The sequence below is a fragment of the Podarcis raffonei genome, chromosome 12 (assembly GCF_027172205.1).
Source record: "Podarcis raffonei isolate rPodRaf1 chromosome 12, rPodRaf1.pri, whole genome shotgun sequence".
Classification (NCBI taxonomy): domain Eukaryota; kingdom Metazoa; phylum Chordata; class Lepidosauria; order Squamata; family Lacertidae; genus Podarcis; species Podarcis raffonei.
Window position 1 is genome coordinate 22,159,674 of NC_070613.1, and position 19,515 is coordinate 22,179,188.

Below are 19,515 nucleotides of genomic sequence, written 5' to 3' on the forward strand. Positions count from 1 at the left end.
CTGCTTTATTCATTCACATGGTAGCACAGCGAAGGCTATTAATTGATACAGGAGCATAACGAACTAGAATGCAAGGACTCTTCTTCTCCTTGACATATAACCTTAAAAAAAGACAAGAAAATCTGCTTCAATTTTCAGAAGCGCTTCGCATATCAATCCTGGATGTCATTTAAAACTATCATAGTCTTATCCTCCTTGAATTTGCCTAATCTCCTATTAAAGCCATCTAAATTGGTGGCCATCACTGTGTTTTGTGATACTAAACTCTATAGCTTAACTATGTGCTCCGTGAATAAGTACTTCCTCTTGATTGTTCTGAATCTGACTCTCACATTCTGCTTCCTTGGATGAACTCATTGGGAGGGAAATGCCTTTCTAGGCATACTCTCCACACCAAGAAAAAATTTGTGCACTTCTCATGTCCTCTGGCCATTGCCTGCCTTCTTTCTGAATTAAAATGCCCAAATTCTTATGGCTCTCTTTGATTTCAGACTTAGAGAAGGCAATGGAAATTAAAGGGCATTGATTTCTGCATGTTTACATCTCTCCAGACACATGCTAATGATTGATGCAAGGACGCTTTCATGTGAAGAGCACACAGACACACACACACCCCTTTCTAGCTGGTTGTTTGTAAGTGACTGTTATGTTCCGAATGTCCACACTTTGATGTCTTTTAGGCATTCAAGATGGTCCTGTTCTTGCCTAATTTCACTATATGGCTGCAATGAATCTCTGTAATCTCCACTGCTGCCAGTGACTAAGTGGGGAGCTCTATCCAATGCAAGTGTAGTGTTTGGAGTATCAGAATGGGTCCACTACTGTACTTGCACCACACCAGTCTCCCCGCTGCCTTGTGCCTCCCCCAGGGGCGAAGGAAGGGGGGTGATGGGGCAGTCCGCCCCAGGTGTAATCACTGACGGGGTGACATTCGGCGCACCGCCTGCAACTTCCAAGCCTATCCTGAGCCCCCGGGGGAAGGTGCGGAGCTGCGCTGCCTTGGCTTCCCCAATTCCCCCTTCGTTTTGACAGCTCGGGGGAGGCTTGGGAGTTGCGGGTGGGCAGCGCGCTGTTGCCCCCCACTCCCGGGCTGCTTCCTGAGGGAAGAAGCCTCCCCCAGGCTGTCAAAAGGAAGGGGGAAGGGAGGAAGTCTGCTTGCAAAGCGGCACAGCTCCCTCTCTCCCCTGCCCAGGAAGCAGCCCACCATGGGCAGCTCGCTCCACACCCATGGGCATCTTGTCTCCTGGGACACTTGCCACAGGTGGCACCCCCCTTGGATGCTCACTGTGGGCAGCGCCCCCCGGGACACTGCCCCCCCAGGATGCTGGCCCTGCCCCCATGGCCTCGCCTCCCCGGGTACACAGCTCCGCCTCTGCCTCCCCCTCTCTTTCTCGGAAACCAGCAGTGATACATGGTGTTGGGAAACCACGTGAGCAGCACCAGCCTGCCTGCACTGCTCCACTGGCTTCTACTGTCACAGACTACCTTCAAAAGGGGAGGAACCAGGAGCAGGACCTCCAACATTGACCTCAGTACACAGGCAACTTCATGCAGGAGAAGGAAGAGGGACCCGAAACAGCCTAATGTGGACTGAGCATGCTCAGTGGGCATGGATGTTAAGGAATGCAGTTAACAGGTTTAATTCTCCGTGAGCCAGCAGAGATGACTGATTCCTCACAATGCACCTGCAGATATTTTGTGACTCTCTTGTCTGTGTTACTGGGCAGATCCGGCAAGTAACTTTGTGTGTCAGGCTACAACATACTGTGTGGGTCACGGTAGGAGATTGCAGGAATTGTTTAAAGCTATCTGTTGGAACTGTGGATTTGAGAGAAGACTTTTTTGAAGAGATCGCCTGAGGAATAAATTGGAAAATTGCCAGACTTTAGAACTCAGAGAGCTCTTTCAGTTGCAGGACTTTGAAGCAACTGAACTTAGGACTTGGCTATGAACTTTAACACAGCAAGGACCTTTTAGCAAAGAACCCTCTCTGGGCTCAGAGAGAGAAGACTACTTGTAACATAAATAGTGTGTATATGTATAATGTTGCATGCTGGCGTTGGCCTAATAAAGACAACTCCACCAAATGGCTGAGTTTAATCATTTGAATGAGCTTCCAAGAAACATACACCCAACGTCCCAACATGGAATACCAACTGATTGTAGTATGGGAGGGATAGTAAACCTAAGGGAGTGAAATGGATTAACATGGGAGAAGATATGGCTGGCTGAAATCTTGAAGAGGAGCACTTCACATTACAACATTTTGTTGCACGCCCTACTTGTCCTCTGCAAACACACAGGGTTTCCTCAGCAGGGGAACTGGTGTTCCTAAGGTGCCTTGAAGACCCAAAGCTTGCAAATCCCCTAACTGGAAGATGGATGGAGATTTAAACATAAATAAAATGAAAGCCTGATGTTTAGTTAACAGATACATTAACTGGAAAAGGGATTCTAACTGGAGTGAGCCATCAGCCATTAGTTGCCTAAAGTACTTATTAAAACAAACACAGGCAATAGGTTATGGCTAATTAAGCATCAAGGACCACATTCAGCATTAATGAGCCTTTCAACTGTATCTGTGCCTTTTATATAAGGCTTCTACCTGCATACTATTGACAATGCTATTTCAGTTCTAGCTTTCCAATGCTGTGTAGTATACATAAATTTTCAATTTATTTACATGTAAATTGCCCCTCTTTCCTGTGAAAACTGGTACTGGGGCTTGTACTGTATTGTGTTTAGGATTGTAGCTTAAGAGGTTTAGTTCTCATTTTGCAATTTCAGTCTCATATCTAAATTGTTAGGGAAAAGCTTTAAAAATACGCTTTATCATAGATCAAATATTTATTATAACCGATAATGCAAATGCACCTTGAGGTTCAACACAATACTTGAACAACCCTATGCATGTCTACTTAGAAGTAAGTCACATAAGTGTATATCAGACTGCAGGGAAAAAAAGAGTGCTCAGGAGTGCTAATAATAATCTCTATTTTTTTTTATACTGTAGCTGTAGCTGTAGCCAGCATACAGGGTTGCCATATGTCCTCTTTTTCCAGGGCATGTCCTCTTTTTCATGGGTATCTAAAACGAGAGTCGTCAAAGCGATCCATAGTTAAAAGGAGAAGTTGGCAAATGTGTCCTCTTTTTTGCTCCTCAAAATATGGCAACCCCGGAGGACTTTAGCAAGAGTAATAATGCCATTATCCAAATCTATGGTGTGATAACATTTGGAATGCTGTATACAGTTCTGGTTGTCTCACCTCAAAAAGGATGTTGTAGAGTTGGAAAAGGTTCAGAAAAAGGCAATGAAAATGATTGAGGGGATGCAAGGACTCCCCTGTGAAAAAAAGTTACAACATTTGTGACTTTTTAGTTTAGAACAGGCATAGGTAAACTCAAACCTCCAGCTGCTTTGGGACTACAACTCCCATGATCCCTAGCTAACAGGACCAGTAGTCAGGGATGATGGGAATTGTAGTCCCAAAACATCTGGAGGGCCGAGTTTGCCTATGCCTGGTTTACAGAAAAAGCAAGTAAGAGTGACATTATATAAATTTACAGAATTATGCTTGGCATGGAGGAAGTGGATAGAGAAAAGTCTGTCGCTCCCATAACAAGTTGAAAGATTTGCGATAGATAAAAGGACTTCTTCACACACCGCATAGTTGAACTATGGAACTCACTCCCACAGGAGGCAGAGATGGCTTTAAAAGAGGATTAGACAAATTCATGAAGGAGAGGGCTCTTGATGACTACTAACCATGTTGACTATGCTCTGCCTCCGCAGTTGGAGGCAATAATGCTTCTGAATCCTAGTTGCTGGAAACCACAGGAAGGGAGAGAGCTCTTGAGTTCGAATCCTGTTTGTGGGTGTTCCACAGGGATCTGATTTGCCACTGTGAGAGAGAAGGATGTTGGAATGGACCATTTGCCTGATCCAGCAAGCTCATCTTATGGTATTAAGAGTAATAATGCTGCCTTTGATTAGATGCCTCACTTGCATATAATATATTTTGTAAGTTATGTACAGTGGTACCTCAGGTTAAGTACTTAATTCATTCCAGAGGTCCGTTCTTAACCTGAAACTGTTCTTAACCTGAAGCACCACTTTAGCTAATGGGGCCTCCTGCTGCTGCTGCACTGCCAGAGCACGATTTCTGTTCTTATCCTGAAGCAAAGTTCTTAACCTGAAGCACTATTTCTGGGTTAGCGGAGTGTGTAACATGAAGCGTATGTAACCTGAAGCATATGTAACCCGAGGTACACTGTATTTTATAAACACACACACACACACACATATATGTATATATAAGCAGGTGGCTGATAGAAGTAGTGATGGGACTTTTAAACTGTTTATCTATGATTTGTAGAATGTACGCATTTTGTCTTTCATCATCGTGCATAGATGTGTATTTAAGCCCTGGGTCTGATTGCCTTGTTCACTGAGATTATGCTAATCAGAGAGCTATAGCAAATTAGGCCAATACAAGTATGTGAACATCAATATGCAGCACTGTTCAAAACAAATATTTCGCTATCAAATGTATTATTATTCTCTTTAAAATATCTGTTCAATTCCAAGGGTGAGTTAGGTAAATTTGACCAAATAAGGCCCACAGGGTTCCTAATTAAATTCAATAGAAATTAATACTCCTGAGCAAAATCCATTTGCTTGGAATGCAAATCTGTTTCCTGCGATTCCTACGCAGTCCGGCCTTTCTCTTTTTTTAGCCAGAATTCATCGGAACTCAGTTCTGGCACCTCTTGGGTGGGCGTCATTGCCTTTATAAGAGAACAAGGGAGGCATTCATGTTGAGTTCCGGCACCTCTTTTTCTAGAAAAACAGCACAGTACCCAGGGCTGTTTCTACAGTATAACACAATAGATAACCTTAAATAAATAAATAAATAAATAAATAAATAAATAAAATCAATCCCCATCACTTTCCACAAGAGCAGTATTAAAATAGCTGTGCGTAGCAATTGTATACTGCATTAACACACTTTCCTTCCTTATTAACTGTTTTCTATTTTGTAATATATGCAAACCTTTATTTTTAGCCCTTAACTGTGATTTGTGTTCAGCCCTGTTATTCGTGAAAAGGGCAACATTCCTATGCTATAGCGCAGTGCCTGTAGGCCAAAGGTTTTAGAAACCCTGCTTCAGTCTGTTTTATATGCATGTGTGTGCATGTGCGCACATGTGTGACTGACCACGGTCCTGTGTTAACAGGAGGGCCGGCACCAGCAGCCAGCCAGGCTAAGCACCTTCTTTGTTCCTGGTTTATGGAATGTCCCCCTTATGAGGTGCATCAGTCTCCGTTATAAACTTTTAGGAGGAATTTTAAAACATTCTCGTTTACCCTGTCATTTGATAGCTGAAAAACCTGCCCCTGAGATTATTAGTTTTGAGAGCAGATTATTGCTTTCAGAGTTTCTAAACTGTTTTTTAATTGCTTTTAATTTTTTTAAGCAATTTTAATTGCATTGTTTTGGTGTTGACACGGTTGCTGCCCTGGGCTCCTTTGGAGCAAGAGCAGGATATAAATGTAATAATGTAATAATAAATGATTGATGAAGCTAAAGTAAGGATAAATGATAAATTAAAGATGGAGACTGAAGTGCTGAAAAGGGTCCCCCTGGGGGGGGGAGGTTCCACTCCCTTTCTTCAGATCCAAGCAATGCTTAATTGGGAGGTGCAAAGTACCTGAACCCCTTCATGGATCACTGCCTTGTCGTGGCGAAGGGGCTGGAATAACTCCTTTAGACCAATTTTTAAGAACAAATGGATTACAAAAAATTTCTCAAGAAAATAAGATAATGTTGAATCATAAAATTACAGAACAGGAGGTTGAAGGTGCCATTCAGAACATGCAGTTGGGTAAATCTCTAGGGCCGGATGGTCTAACCTCCAAATACTATAGATCTTTGAAAGACTGGTTAATTCAGCCACTAAAGGAGGTCTGTAATGAAATTTTGGAGGGGGAAAAGGCGCCAGAGTCGTGGAAGGAAGCTTACATTACACTTATACCGAAAACTGAGTCTGAAAAGACACAACTTAAGAACTACCGCCCCATATCCCTGCTTAATGTGGATTACAAAATTTTTGCTGATATTTTGGCTAATAGATTAAAAAAGGTATTAGTTGAAGAGATACATAAAGATCAAGCCGGCTTTCTCCCAGGTAGACATCTGTCTGACAATACGAGGAATATAATTAACATTTTGGAGAAGCTACAAGTGAACATCAATACCAAAGCAGTTTTAATTTTTATAGATGCGGAAAAAGCTTTTGATAATATTTCTTGGAATTTTATGAAGAAAAATCTTCAGGGAATGGGGGTGGGCCAAGGGTTTGAAAATGGTATAAGTGCAATTTACTCAGAACAAAAGGCTAAGTTAATAGTTAATAATGTGATGACAGAGGAATTTAAGATAGAGAAAGGGACACGACAAGGCTGCCCAATTTCCCCATTGCTTTTTATTTCGGTTCTGGAGGTCTTGCTGAATATGATTAGAAGGGACCGTCTAATTAAAGGTATTCAGGTCGGAGCCAAACAATATAAATTGAAAGCTTTCGCAGATGACCTAGTTTTGATGTTACAGGAGCCAGAATCTAGTACGAAAAGAGTATTAGAATTGATTCAAGAATTTGGTCATGTGGCAGGATTTAAGTTGAACAAGTCAAAAACTAAAGTGCTTGAGAAAAATTTTACACCAATTGAGAAAGAGAGGTTTCAGAAGGAGACAGGTTTAACATTAGTTAAGAAAGTAAAATATTTGGGGGTTAATATGACTGCTAAGAATTTAAATTTATTTAAAGATAACTATGAGAACTGTTGGATAGAAGTGAAAAAAGATTTGGAAACATGGTCAGATTTGAAGCTTTCCCTGTTGGGTAGAATTGCAGCTATAAAGATGAATGTATTGCCAAAAATGTTATTTCTGTTTCAATCATTGCAAATTTTGGACAAGATGGACTGTTTCAAGAAGTGGCAGAGAGACATTTCCAGATTTGTCTGGCAGGGCAAGAAGCCTAGAATAAAATTTAAAATATTAACTGACGCAAAGGAAAGAGGTGGATTTGCCCTGCCAGACCTTAAACTTTACTAAGAATCAGCAGCATTCTGCTGGTTGAAAGACTGGCTGCTTCTTGAGAACACAGACATTTAGGACCTAGAAGGTTTTAACAACGTTTTTGTATGGCATGCATATTTGTGGTACAACAAGGTTAAAGCACATAAAGCATTTAAAAACCATATTGTCAGGAAAGCATTGTTCAATGTCTGGATAAGATACAAAGATTTACTGGAAAATAAAACCCCAAGGTGGTTGTCACCAATGGAAGCGAAGGCTCAGAAAAAGCTCGATATGGAGGCCAAATGGCCGAAATATTGGGAAATATTGGAACAAGAAGGAGACAAATTGAAATTGAAGAGATTTGAGAAATTAAAAGATAAAGTGCGAGACTGGCTTCATTATTATCAAATAAGAGAGGCCTATAATTTGGATAAAAAAATTGGCTTCCAGGTGGAAAAATCAAAATTGGAAACAGAACTGTTAGATCCCAAAACTAAGATACTTTCAAGAATGTATAACTTGCTGTTAAAATGGAATACGCAGGATGAAACGGTTAAATCTGCTATGATCAAATGGGCACAAGATATTGGTCACAACATTATGTTTGCTGACTGGGAACAGTTGTGGACCACCGGTATGAAATTTACGGCATGTAATGCCTTAAGAGAGAATATTATGAAAATGATTTACAGGTGGTACATGACACCAGTCAAGCTTGCAAAAATATATCATTTGCCCGATAATAAATGTTGGAAATGTAAAGAAAATGAAGGTACATTCTTTCACCTTTGGTGGACGTGCCCAAAGATTAAGGCTTTCTGGGAGATGATATATAATGAAATGAAAAAGGTATTTAAATATACCTTCCTGAAGAAACCAGAGGCCTTTCTCCTGGGCATAGTCGGCCAATTGGTGCCAAAGAAGGATAGAACTTTCTTTATATATGCAACAACAGCAGCAAGAATACTTATTGCAAAGTATTGGAAGACACAAGAGCTACCCACCCTGGAAGAGTGGCAGATGAAGGTGATGGATTATATGGAATTGGTGGAAATGACTGGCAGAATCCGAGACCTGGGAGAAGAGTTGGTGGAAGAAGACTGGAAGAAATTTAAAGACTATCTTCAGAAATACTGTAAAATTAATGAATGTTAAAATGATGTTGGATTGAAAATAAGTGGCATTAGCAACAAAGTTAATAAGAGTATGCAAAAATGAATTGATAAATGGATGAAAATATAGAGTTATAATATGTTAAGATATAGAGTTAAGATAAACGAAAGAGGGTAAGGATTTGCTGATTTGATTATTTAAATGGGAATACAAAAAGGGGAGGTGTGAGGAGGCCAAGGAAACAAGCTAATGAGTTTAAAGTTACTAAAAACGGATTTGTTTTTAATTCTTTTTTATCTATTTGTTTTTTGTTTTTTGTATTTTTATTCTTCTTTTTTCTTTTTTATGTATTTTTCTATGTCTTCTTTTTTGTATCTTTTTCTTTCTATGTGACTTTTTTCTATTATGTAAACTTATGTTTTTGTAAAATCTCTATAAATATCTTTTAAAAAAAATAATGGAATAACTCCAAGAAGCTCTGAGCTATGCTGTGCAGGGCCACCCAAGACGGACAGGTCATAGCTGAGAGTTTAGACTAAATGTGATCCACCTGGAGAAGGAACTGGCAACCCACTCCAATATTTTTGCCATGAAAACTCCACGGACATTAAAAAGGAGAAGCTTTGAGGAGAAATTTCCAAGGCATGCTCTGGTTCATGGGATCACGGAGAGTCGGACATGATTAAGGCGACTAAACAACAACAAAGTACCTGAAACCACAGCTTCTAAGGTCCACAAGGTTAAATGCACAAAAGAGAAATGAAAGCAGAAGAACACAAAGCAAAGGTAACATCACTCTCTATATGACTAGTTGATGTCTTCAAGCGATTCCTAACTAAACCAAGAGCTCCAAATTCTTCATGTACTGTACATCTTGGTATCACAAACAATTACCAAGTGTGTTGCTCTGAGCAAAGCATCTCTCCATTTTAAATATAACATTTAAAATGAAAGTGTATTCAGTAGCAGTCACTTTTCTTCCTGTATGCCACATCTCAAGAAGATACATCTTTTAATAAGTCTTTCAGTTTCACATAATATTTTCTGGCTTTTAGCAACTAAAATCTTAAGTTTACTCTTTCTTTCTTTCTTTCTTTCTTTCTTCTGTAGTAGCTAAAGCAATTTCTGCACCGCCTCCACTAATTACTGCCAAGGAGATTAGCTGCATTAGTTTTGCATGTAATTATTTGCTAATCAAAATGATTAGCACATTTTGCTAATCAATCACTCGAACCGCACTACAGCTTAACAGAATGGAAGGGAGGGAGATCAACAACATACCCAGAATTCCTGGAGTCCACAATGGAAGCAACATTCATATAAAGTACTTTAACTGGAGATGAAATCACCAGTGCCATCAGTGCCTCTGCTCTTTGGCCAGGAGCGAATAGTGACAGCAATACCACTGCGTTGGTTAATGGGTTCCAATTCCATTTTCGATTAGTGGGTGTATCTACAGTCAGTAGAAGTATCTGGTTGGTTGTAAAGGGGAAAGCTGGAATGCCACACTTATTTTGTATAGGAAGACTGAGGAATACAGGTAAAGCAGTGGTTCTGAACCTTTTCGTAGTCACAGACCCTACGGAGAATCTAATGAAAGCTATAGACCCCCTCCCCAGAAAAAAAAGCATATGAACACATATGCACACAGTTTTCCATAGTGTCGCACACCAAGTGGTGCAAGATTCCAGGGGTTCCAGGCCCTTACCCACGGTTTGTGTTTCCTTTTTGGGAAGGAAGCACAGCAAAGACTGTGGTGTCTTTAGTATATATGGTTTATTTACACATATATCCAACCCGAGCCTTCGATGGAGGGGTTCACAGCATCAACACCTCAAGAGGGTCTTGCTTCTTCCATAGCTGCAGCCTTGTATTCAAACAGACATTAAACATTGCTCTCTGACATTGCTCTCCCTCCCTCTCTCCAACTTGCTGCTTTCCTTCTAGGTCACATGTGGGGAGGCGAACAGGGAGGTAAAGTTCTTTTGTGCACCTGCAAACTTCACAGTTGTCCCATGTCTGATGATGTCTCCCTCTGGTGCCTGAGTGGTGCCTTTTTGGCTACTCCTGCACACAGTGAACTGCGATTGCTATTAGTACCATATTTCATATTCTATGCATTTTTTAAGAGGCATGAGAAAGGTATGGGAAAGCAAAAAGGGAGAACATAGTGTTTCCCAAGCAAAATCATGTTAGCCACAAACTGAGTATATATGTCTTGTTTTTTAAAGTTTATATAAAATTATATGCATTGGCATTCACATGTACAGTGGTACCTCAGGTTAAGTACTTAATTTGTTCCGGAGGTCTGTACTTAACCTGAAACTGTTCTTAACCTGAAGCACCACTTTAGCTAATGGGCCTCCTGCTGCTGCCGCACTGCCAGAGCACAATTTCTATTCTCATCCTGAAGCAAAGTTCTTAACCTGAAGCAGTATTTCTGGGTTAGCAGAGGCTGTAACCTGAAGCGTATGTAACCTGAGGTAGCACTGTATATATTTATATGGGTTAAAACTAAATTATTCCACATAATGCATTCACTGACACCTTAAATTAATTAAAGGGGCGATTCTTAGCTATTTCCCTTTTACGTAGCATAAGAAATGCGAATGAAGTATTTCAAACACGAATAAAGTGCTAGTTATGTGAGGTAATTGTAAAGATTACAGGTGCCCACTTTGCATACATACAATTAACATTTACTTCAAAGGAAATCCCAGCACTTTTATCTCCCAGCAAATTGGCAGTGAGTAGATAAGAAGGAGTCTCCTATGCTATTATCAAATTAATAAGCATTGCAAACTAGGCATATCAAGAAATGGCATGTTTTGCTAAATGCATACATTAACTTCTGCTGGTGACCTGCATGTTTAATAACTCAATTGTGAATAATTATTAGCTGCACTAGATGCTTGGCTGTATCATAGTATTAGCAGTTTAGAATTTACAACCAGCAACTGGCAAACATTTTTGGCGAGGCCCTCAACAAGATTAAGATACGCACACATACTCCCCTCTCCCTAATGTTTTGTTATGGTTAGTGACCACACAGAGAAATTAGAAGCAGCACCTTCTAAGTAGCTCAGACTAAGAAACCAGACACGAATCAACAGCTTGATATTACCAGGTAAAACCCTATTGGACAATTGTTTTATAAGTTCCTTGCTGAGCGTGTAGCTGTAATACCCACTCTGACCACCAGAAGTGGTAGTGCTATTGTGCAGCTAAAACAAACCAAAGACTCATTTCTCCAGTAAGGTGGCACAGAGTATAAGGCAGTGTCATGGGCGGGCTGGCTGCAGAGGAGTGGTGGGAGATAGCACCTGGAGAACCCCCAAGGGGAAAAGACTCAGATCCAGGGGATTGGTGGTGGAACAACGACGAGGGGTCGGAAGCTGAAGAGGCAACAGGGTTTAGTGAGCAGTAAGGGGCTGGGGCAGACAGCAGTCCAGAATCAGAGGCAGAAGAGGGGTCAAGAGGCAGAGTAGAGGCAGACTGAAGAATCCAGGGAGTTTCCCCCTCCTGCTGCTCCCCTTCCCTGGTCTCCCAGAACATGCAGAGAAGGGAAGAGGGCGAAACAATGAGAGACAAGATGACAGAGCCTTAGGCTGTTGGCAAAGCAACCAAGGGAGGAGCCTTAGAGTGCGGTGGGAAGGCAGGGACCTTCAGTCCTTGCAACTTCCTCATTGGGGCAAGACCTACTGGAAAGAGTTGCTGTGATCACTAGACCTGCACTGTTTTGGTTTCCTTGAATGCAGAGTTAACTTCACTAACACCAGTGGGTTTTTTTGTTGCTGACCTTCTCCTGACTCTGGCTCCTGACAGGCAGCTGGGTCCTCTTTCTTTTATCTCCCCTGTTGAGACCTCTGTTGCATTCCATCTTTTCTGCTCTCTCAACTTTATCATGGACTCACGTAAAATTTGGATTGGACCTCAAGGCTCTCTTACTCCATGCCTCTGCTGATGTAGAAAACAAAGCATAACTCCCATCACATCTTGCTGTGATTCTTGGTAACCCAGTTAGGACATGTTTGAATCCCTTGTCTTCTCTTACAATACTGTTTCTGTCTGTTGCCTCCATATACATTTGTATAAATGAGGGTCAAATTGCTACAAATTCCTGCCACTTGCCTTTTCCGCACCTCCCATTCCATACATATGCACATGTCATATAATATGTTATAGAAATAGCTACAGTCTCAACACCCCAGTCTTCCTGTATCTCCATCACTGCCCACGTCAGCTGGAACATCCCACTTTGTACTAAAGCAAGCACTAAAAATTAGATTTGTGCTGGTTTAGAGGTAAAACAACTTCAGCTGCCGTTGCAAGCCGTTCAGTTTTTGTTTTGCAGAGCACAGTAGGCTTCTATTGATGCAGGTTTTATGTTCATTTAATGAACACCATATGCCACAAAACCTCAGATTGAAATTGAAGAAGATTTTTATGCTAAGGGCTTGCAAACTTTTTATATTTATGAAGCTCTAAAAAAAAAAAAGAAGATCTGGCTCACACTCCATGTTTGCAGAAAACTTCTGCTCATTAAAGATTATCATAGAGAGTTATCACTGCAGGTTTTAAGTTACTGTCATTTATCATCTATAAAGCAATGTCGATTGGTAAGGGCTTCTTAAATCCTTATTTTGCTTTACGCACATATAAAACACCCTCTGGGGTAAGTCAATATTCCCATTTTATAGATAAATGCGAGAGGGAATGACTTTGCCACGGGTTCCAGTGCAGCCATGATACAGAAAAGACTGGACCCCATGTGGCAAGGCATAAGGATCTGTGAATCTGGTGGGCTACTGAATCGACCTCCTCAGTAGAATCAGATGGCCTCAGACCTCATTATCAACAGCCAGTTGTAAACATCATCCTGGCTCTGGGACTGTAGCACTGGAGAACCTACATATGCCCCCCCCCAAGAGACAAACAAAGATAAATGATTGCTGGCTAATATGCCTTATGCATACTACTGGTCTGATCCAGACTTAGTCATACAAAAAGTTCATCCACGCTGTTGTTTAATGTGGATAGTAAGTTCCCTGTACCTCCATTAATTCTCCATTGTCCATTTGACATTCTCCTCCAAATCATAACCTTCCCACCCTTTCCCCCCTTCTCAATCTGGATTATTTCCTATCAGAGATACTTCCAAAAAGGGGAGAGTATGAGAAAATCCAGGTCAAGGGAGGGGAAAGGGTGGGAAGGCAGCGACTTGGAGGAGAACACTGTTATGTACTGAAGTTCTGTTGTCCATCGATCCCATCCTCGTCGCCAGTGTTGTGTGTGAACATATCAGACGACACAGCGATTCTTCAAACAGTTCTTGTTTATTCACAGGCCAGAACAGAACTTCCGTACATAACAAACACCATGTGAACAATGGAGAATTAATGGAGGTACAGAAAGCTTATCACCCACGTTAAACAGCAGTATATCTGAGCCCTTGGAGTACACCCAGTGACTGTCTTGATTGCAATGTGTCTACTCCAAATATGACTAAGTCTGGATCCAACACTGTATTTAATAGCACTGGGCAATGTATTAATGTGTACCGGCAAATTAAATCTCAGAAAATATTCCAAATATACAGGGCAGGTGCTACTCTATGATTAAGAGCAATAATAATAATAATGGGTTACCATGAATAGCATTAGATGAAGTCATCTTGAGGTTAATTGAATAAGTTATTTTCATATAGAGGACCGCAGGTGGTTCTGCAAAACAGAAAATATTTTCCACTCTTCTTTAAATATACATTCTTATTGCTTTCTTATCCTGTGTGTTAAGCCTGCAAGTGCTGCATATTCTAGCATCTTAAGCTGCCAATCCTCTTTACATGGGACCTTGTTCACTTTCCATTTTTGGGCTAACAGAACACAGGCCGCTGTTGTTGCATACATAAATAAACTTTTCTGACCCCTGGGGATTTCTGACTGCGTTAGTCCCAACAAAAAAGACTTGTTTCTTTTTTCGGAAGGTAAATTTAAACATTTTTTTCAACTTATTATAAATCATTTCCCAATATTCTTTTACCTTTCTACATATCCACCACATATGAAAGAAGTTCCTCCCATTTCATTACATTTCCAACACGTATCTGATTCTGCTTTATACATCTTAACTAACCTACTCAGAGTTAAATACCATCTATGAATCATTTTCAAATAGTTCTCTTTCAGAGAATAACACATGGTAAATTTCAAGTCACTTTTCCAGAGTTTCTTCCAGAGGTTTAGGTATATATTGTGTCCTGTATCTATTGCCCAGTGTGCCATTGATGCTATAACTGTTATTTTGTAACAGTTATTTTTCGAATTGTGAGCTTTGGTCCAAAACCCCATTTTTATTTTTATTTTGTCTACCATAAGCATATGACATATCTGGTGGTATTGTAACCAGTTCATAACTTGGCTCCTTAAGTTCTTCATAGGTTCCAGTCTGGGTTCGCACCCTGCAAAGTCCAGCAATTCCCTGTAAGTCACCCATTGTCTGTCCATATTAACTCTCTTAATTGTAATTGCTTCGATGGGGGATAACCATAAAGGTGTTTTTTCTTTCTAGCAGATTTTTATATTTCTCCCAAACTCTATACAAATTCTTCCTGAGAATGTGGTTCATAAAACTCTGATAAATTTTTGCTTTCCCATACCAAAGACATGAATGCCAGCCGAATTTTGTCATGACCTTCCAAAACTAAAATGTCTGCACTGTCTAATATAATCCATTCCTTTAACCAACACAAACAATCTGCCTACAATTGCAGGTCTGGCAGGGCAAAGCCTCTTCCTTTTGTATCTATCAACATTTTAAATTTAATTATTGGCTTTCCCCCTGCCAGATAAATTTAGAAATATATTCTTTCCATTCTTTGAAGTAGTTTGCATTACTTACAATCGGAACAGAAAGAGGAAGTTCTTAAAATTGGATCTTGTTGTGCATCTCAAGCTACAGACCTTCTTGGAGGTGATACAGAGCAGCAGCCGCTGCCAAATGATTAGACAGTGAAGGTTAAAAAGGACCATAAAAGATAATTGCTGAAGCCCGGCCAAGCAGTGATTAAGACAAAAGTATGGAGTTCAGCCAAGCTAGAGAGCAGATAAGGGTGACTCCTGGTCAGGATTTTGCCATTGTTGTGGTACAGAGATAATGAAGTCTGATGGTCCCAGAACTGCCACTTTGAAAGTTAAGAGATTCTGCTTAGAGGGAAGTACGGTAGATACCCTTGAGAGGTATTGCAAAAGACAACTTCAGCACAGGCCTGCACAACTTGTCACCCAGCAAGCAAAATGCAGCCCACCAACTCAGTGTACGTATGTCTATACTAAATCTGTTTTTGAAACCTTCCTAGGATGGCAAAAACACATCAGCTCTCATGTACTTGCAGGCTGAAATTAATGGCTAATGGACTCTGTTTGGCTTGGTAGGTCTTGAGTTGTGAAACCCTCTCAGGGAGTCAGTAGCTCAGGACTGATTAATGTCACTGTTTTTCTTTCCATTGAGAGCTTTATAATGTAATCAACATTATGAGTGGCTCAGCGTATCCTCTGAACATAAAATAACCTACAGCAGTCCACCTTGCTTTTTGAAATGCCCTGCTCATGCTGGCCTGTGACTCAACTATGCATTTATCCATGGACAAGGCTCTATTTGCATCCCCCAGCTATCATCTGCTGACTTGAAAAGTTCACCACAGTGTAGGGAAATTTTCATTTCCCACCACCAATAGGTGGAAATGTTGAGACATGTTTTGACAGATAACCTGGGAAAACCTTCAAGTGGTCATTTCCCTTAATCTGAACTGCTCTCCATTTATGCACATAATCTAATTTGGCTCCGAAAAGATGCTGCTGTTTGACGACTTCCAATGAACAAATACAGCAACTAGCTACCTGGGACTACCAGTTAGGCAGAACATCAGTTCACCTGTCCTTGAACAATGCTGCCTCTCCATCTGTTCCCACGTGCAAATTAAAGTGCTGGTGCCACGGATGGCCCCGTACACTTTCTACCCAAGGTTAACAACAAAATGGCATCTCTCTCTCAATTCCATCTACCAAAGCCAACCTGACTGACAACTGAATCTTTCTTCAACATAGGTGATGAGGTAACGTCTTCCACTGCACCTGAGCACAGCAGGCTTATTTAGGGACTCAGGCCAGGTCATGTAATGTAGATAGTTCTGCCCTCCCAACTGACACACATACGCCTTGGGATCACACCGGCCTGGGTTGCTGCTCAACCCTAAAATCCTAAAAGCCTTAGAAGCTTTCCTGAACGATGCATTCATCACCAGAGTCTCTCTTCTAGATCCATCCATCCTGTCTGATACGAGCTATATGATGATCAGAGGAAGGGCCTTTTTTGGTCAAGGCCCCCAGTTTATAGAAACTCCTCTCCATGCACTCCTGGGGGAGTGAGTATTGTCTCACATATTAGATTTGTGACTGCGTTTTGCTAAGTATATTTTCTCCATTGATCATTTTTTGAAATAATGCATATGAGGGTAGCCACTTTTTAGTTTCCTGCTTATGCCGTAGGCTGCAGAGTAAGTCCGGCTGAACTGTGTAGACCTTATTTCTGAATAGACATGCATAGCATTATACTGTTTGCTATACTTTCCACAGGGGTCCAGCACACCACTTAGCCTTGCCTTATCAATGGTGGAGGGGGAATGCCAAGAAATTGATGCACAGCCTTACCCACCACCTCCCTCTCCCCTGGCAACATAGGCCACATTCACACCAGACATTTAAACTACAGTGACACCATTTAAACTCTCATGGCTTCCCTCAAAGAATGCTGGGAGCCATAGTTTGTTAAGGGTGCTGAGAGATTTTAAGAGACCCTTATTCCCCTCCCAGAGCTACAATTCCCAAAATTCCTTATAAAGCAGGACGCCACTCTGGGAATTGTTGCTCTGGAAAAGGAATAAGGAATAAAGTCCTAACAACTTTCCCTAACATAGGAGCCAACTCCTAGAGGTCAAGGTTCCTTTCGGCTCCCCCAAAAAGGTTTTGAGGGGGCCAGGGCCCCCAAAGTTGGTGGGCATAGACATTAAAATGGTGTGTGTGTGCCATGTCATGTGATTGATTATGGGGGTGGGGCTTACCTGTGCGCCCCCACCAATGTTTTATTCAAGTTGGCTCCCCTGACCCCTAACGAACTGCACAGTTCCCTGAACTCTTTGGGGGAATCTATGAGTGTTTCAAATGGTATCAAAGTGCTTTAAATGCAGAGCTTTTTTCTGGGGGTACGCAGGGGTACGCCTCCCCTAAACAGTTTGTGAATCTTTGTACTTTTGTCCATTTACTGTATTTATTTTTCCCAATTGGAACTATAAAATGATTATTTTCTTGAGTCAAAATAAGAGTACCCCTAAACATTTTTTAAAGAAAAAAGCACTGTTTAAATGTATGGTGACTTCTACATTCTTTGAGCAAGTAAATGTTCCTTGTTCTTTTCCCACCTCTGAAGAATGACTCAACCTACCAAGATCCCTCACAGGAACTACTGTGGAATGAGTGGTTGGATCCAGCATTATGTAGTATAATTGCATGAAGCATATTTTTTTTAAAAAAACCTGCACCTTGTTTAATCCATTCACATTACCGTTAGGTGGCACAAAATCAAATGGACAAAAAGTGTTATTGCTTGGCATCCGACCCAAATCAAGTAAAATATTTTGATAAATTTGTACAGAGTTGTATTTCATGTGTGTTTTCCACATTTGTTGTTTAATATTATTACGTACTGTCAACTCCCTGGAACATTTCATTCTAACTGATGGCTTCTTTAAGACAGATCTTAGATATGCAGAGGGCCTTGGATATTACAAATGCCTAGGTGATTTGTTTTGCTTTTATGAAAGAAATATAATTATTGCTATCCAGGAGAAATAACCAGTGGACAACAAATGGAACTTTGATTTCACCCGAACAGAACAGTCAGAGCCGTGTTATATTTCAGCTTGCTTTAGCAAATAATTTTTGCAGGTAACACTGCCCCCACCCACCCCAACCCCAGAGCAGCTAAATTTATTTATTACTATCACCCATTTATGGCTTCAGATCTAACTTTCCATTAGGGCAGGAACTGATCTTGCACAACAACAGACCCATCTTTACCTAAGCTTACTGACAGACTATATTCCTTGGGAGATGCCTACAGTCAATCACAGTAATTACCCCTCAGCCTTTTTCATTATGTAGGATCCATGAATATCTATCTATCTATCATCTATCTATCTATCTATCTATCTATCTATCTATCTATCTATCTATCATCATCTTCTTCCAACAATCTCAAGGGGTGATTCAGCCCGTCCCCATTGCATTCTCACTACAACCCTGTGTGGTAGGTTAGGTTCTGAGATTCCAGCCTTCTCTGATACAGGGAATGAACCTGTTGAAGACCTACGCACATTTCTAAGGGAGTGAAGGCATTGAATTCAGTAAGACTTCCTTCCAAATAAACATGGATAGTGTTAAGCTGAAAGCCTTGCAGTGCCGGTGCACCATAAGGGTTTACCTGTGTCAACGTTTCTTTGCACAAATCAACATATGTCCATTACATCTTTCCCCCGCATATCTTGCATTGAGGTTGCCCTGTTGCTGTGCTAGATACTGCACTACATTGTTAGACCACCACTGATGTATTGAATTTGGTGGGGCGAGAACGATGCAGGATGTTGTGAGAGAGGAATATGAAAATACAAAGCCAGCTGTTAAATAAAAGACAGACGGGAGGGGAGAGAGAGAGAAATGGAATGAGGGGAGGAAAAGGATATGAAATAGAATGATCGAATCTGATTTGCTCATTTTCTTTTGGCCACATGAGGCTATATTCACTCCAAGAGAACAAGTATTTGATTATCTCCAGTATATTCCTTTAGTGCCACCTTCAGGTTTTTTTGGTCTTCTCCTGCTACAGTTCTTCTGATTCTCTGAATAAGGGCTTGTGCCAGGAGCAGGAAACATTTTTCAGCCAGAGGGCTGCATTCCCTTCCAGGCAACCTGTGGGGTTTTTTTGGGGGGGGGGCAGGTGGAGAACAACATGCACCGGTGGTGGGTGGGGTCAGAAGCAACAGTGGGTGGAGTAAATGATTCCGCATGAAAATGGGGACATTCTATTCCCTCTAGAATAGAATGCCCCTATTTTAACAAGGAATGTTGGCGGGTATTTTAATTAGTATTCTAATTTTACCTTTGTGCAATAGGTTTTTTTCTACACACACACATCCAGGCAAGCAAAAGGCATTACCAGAGTTCAGAGACACATTCTGGTAAGCAAAAACATTCAAGAAAGTAGC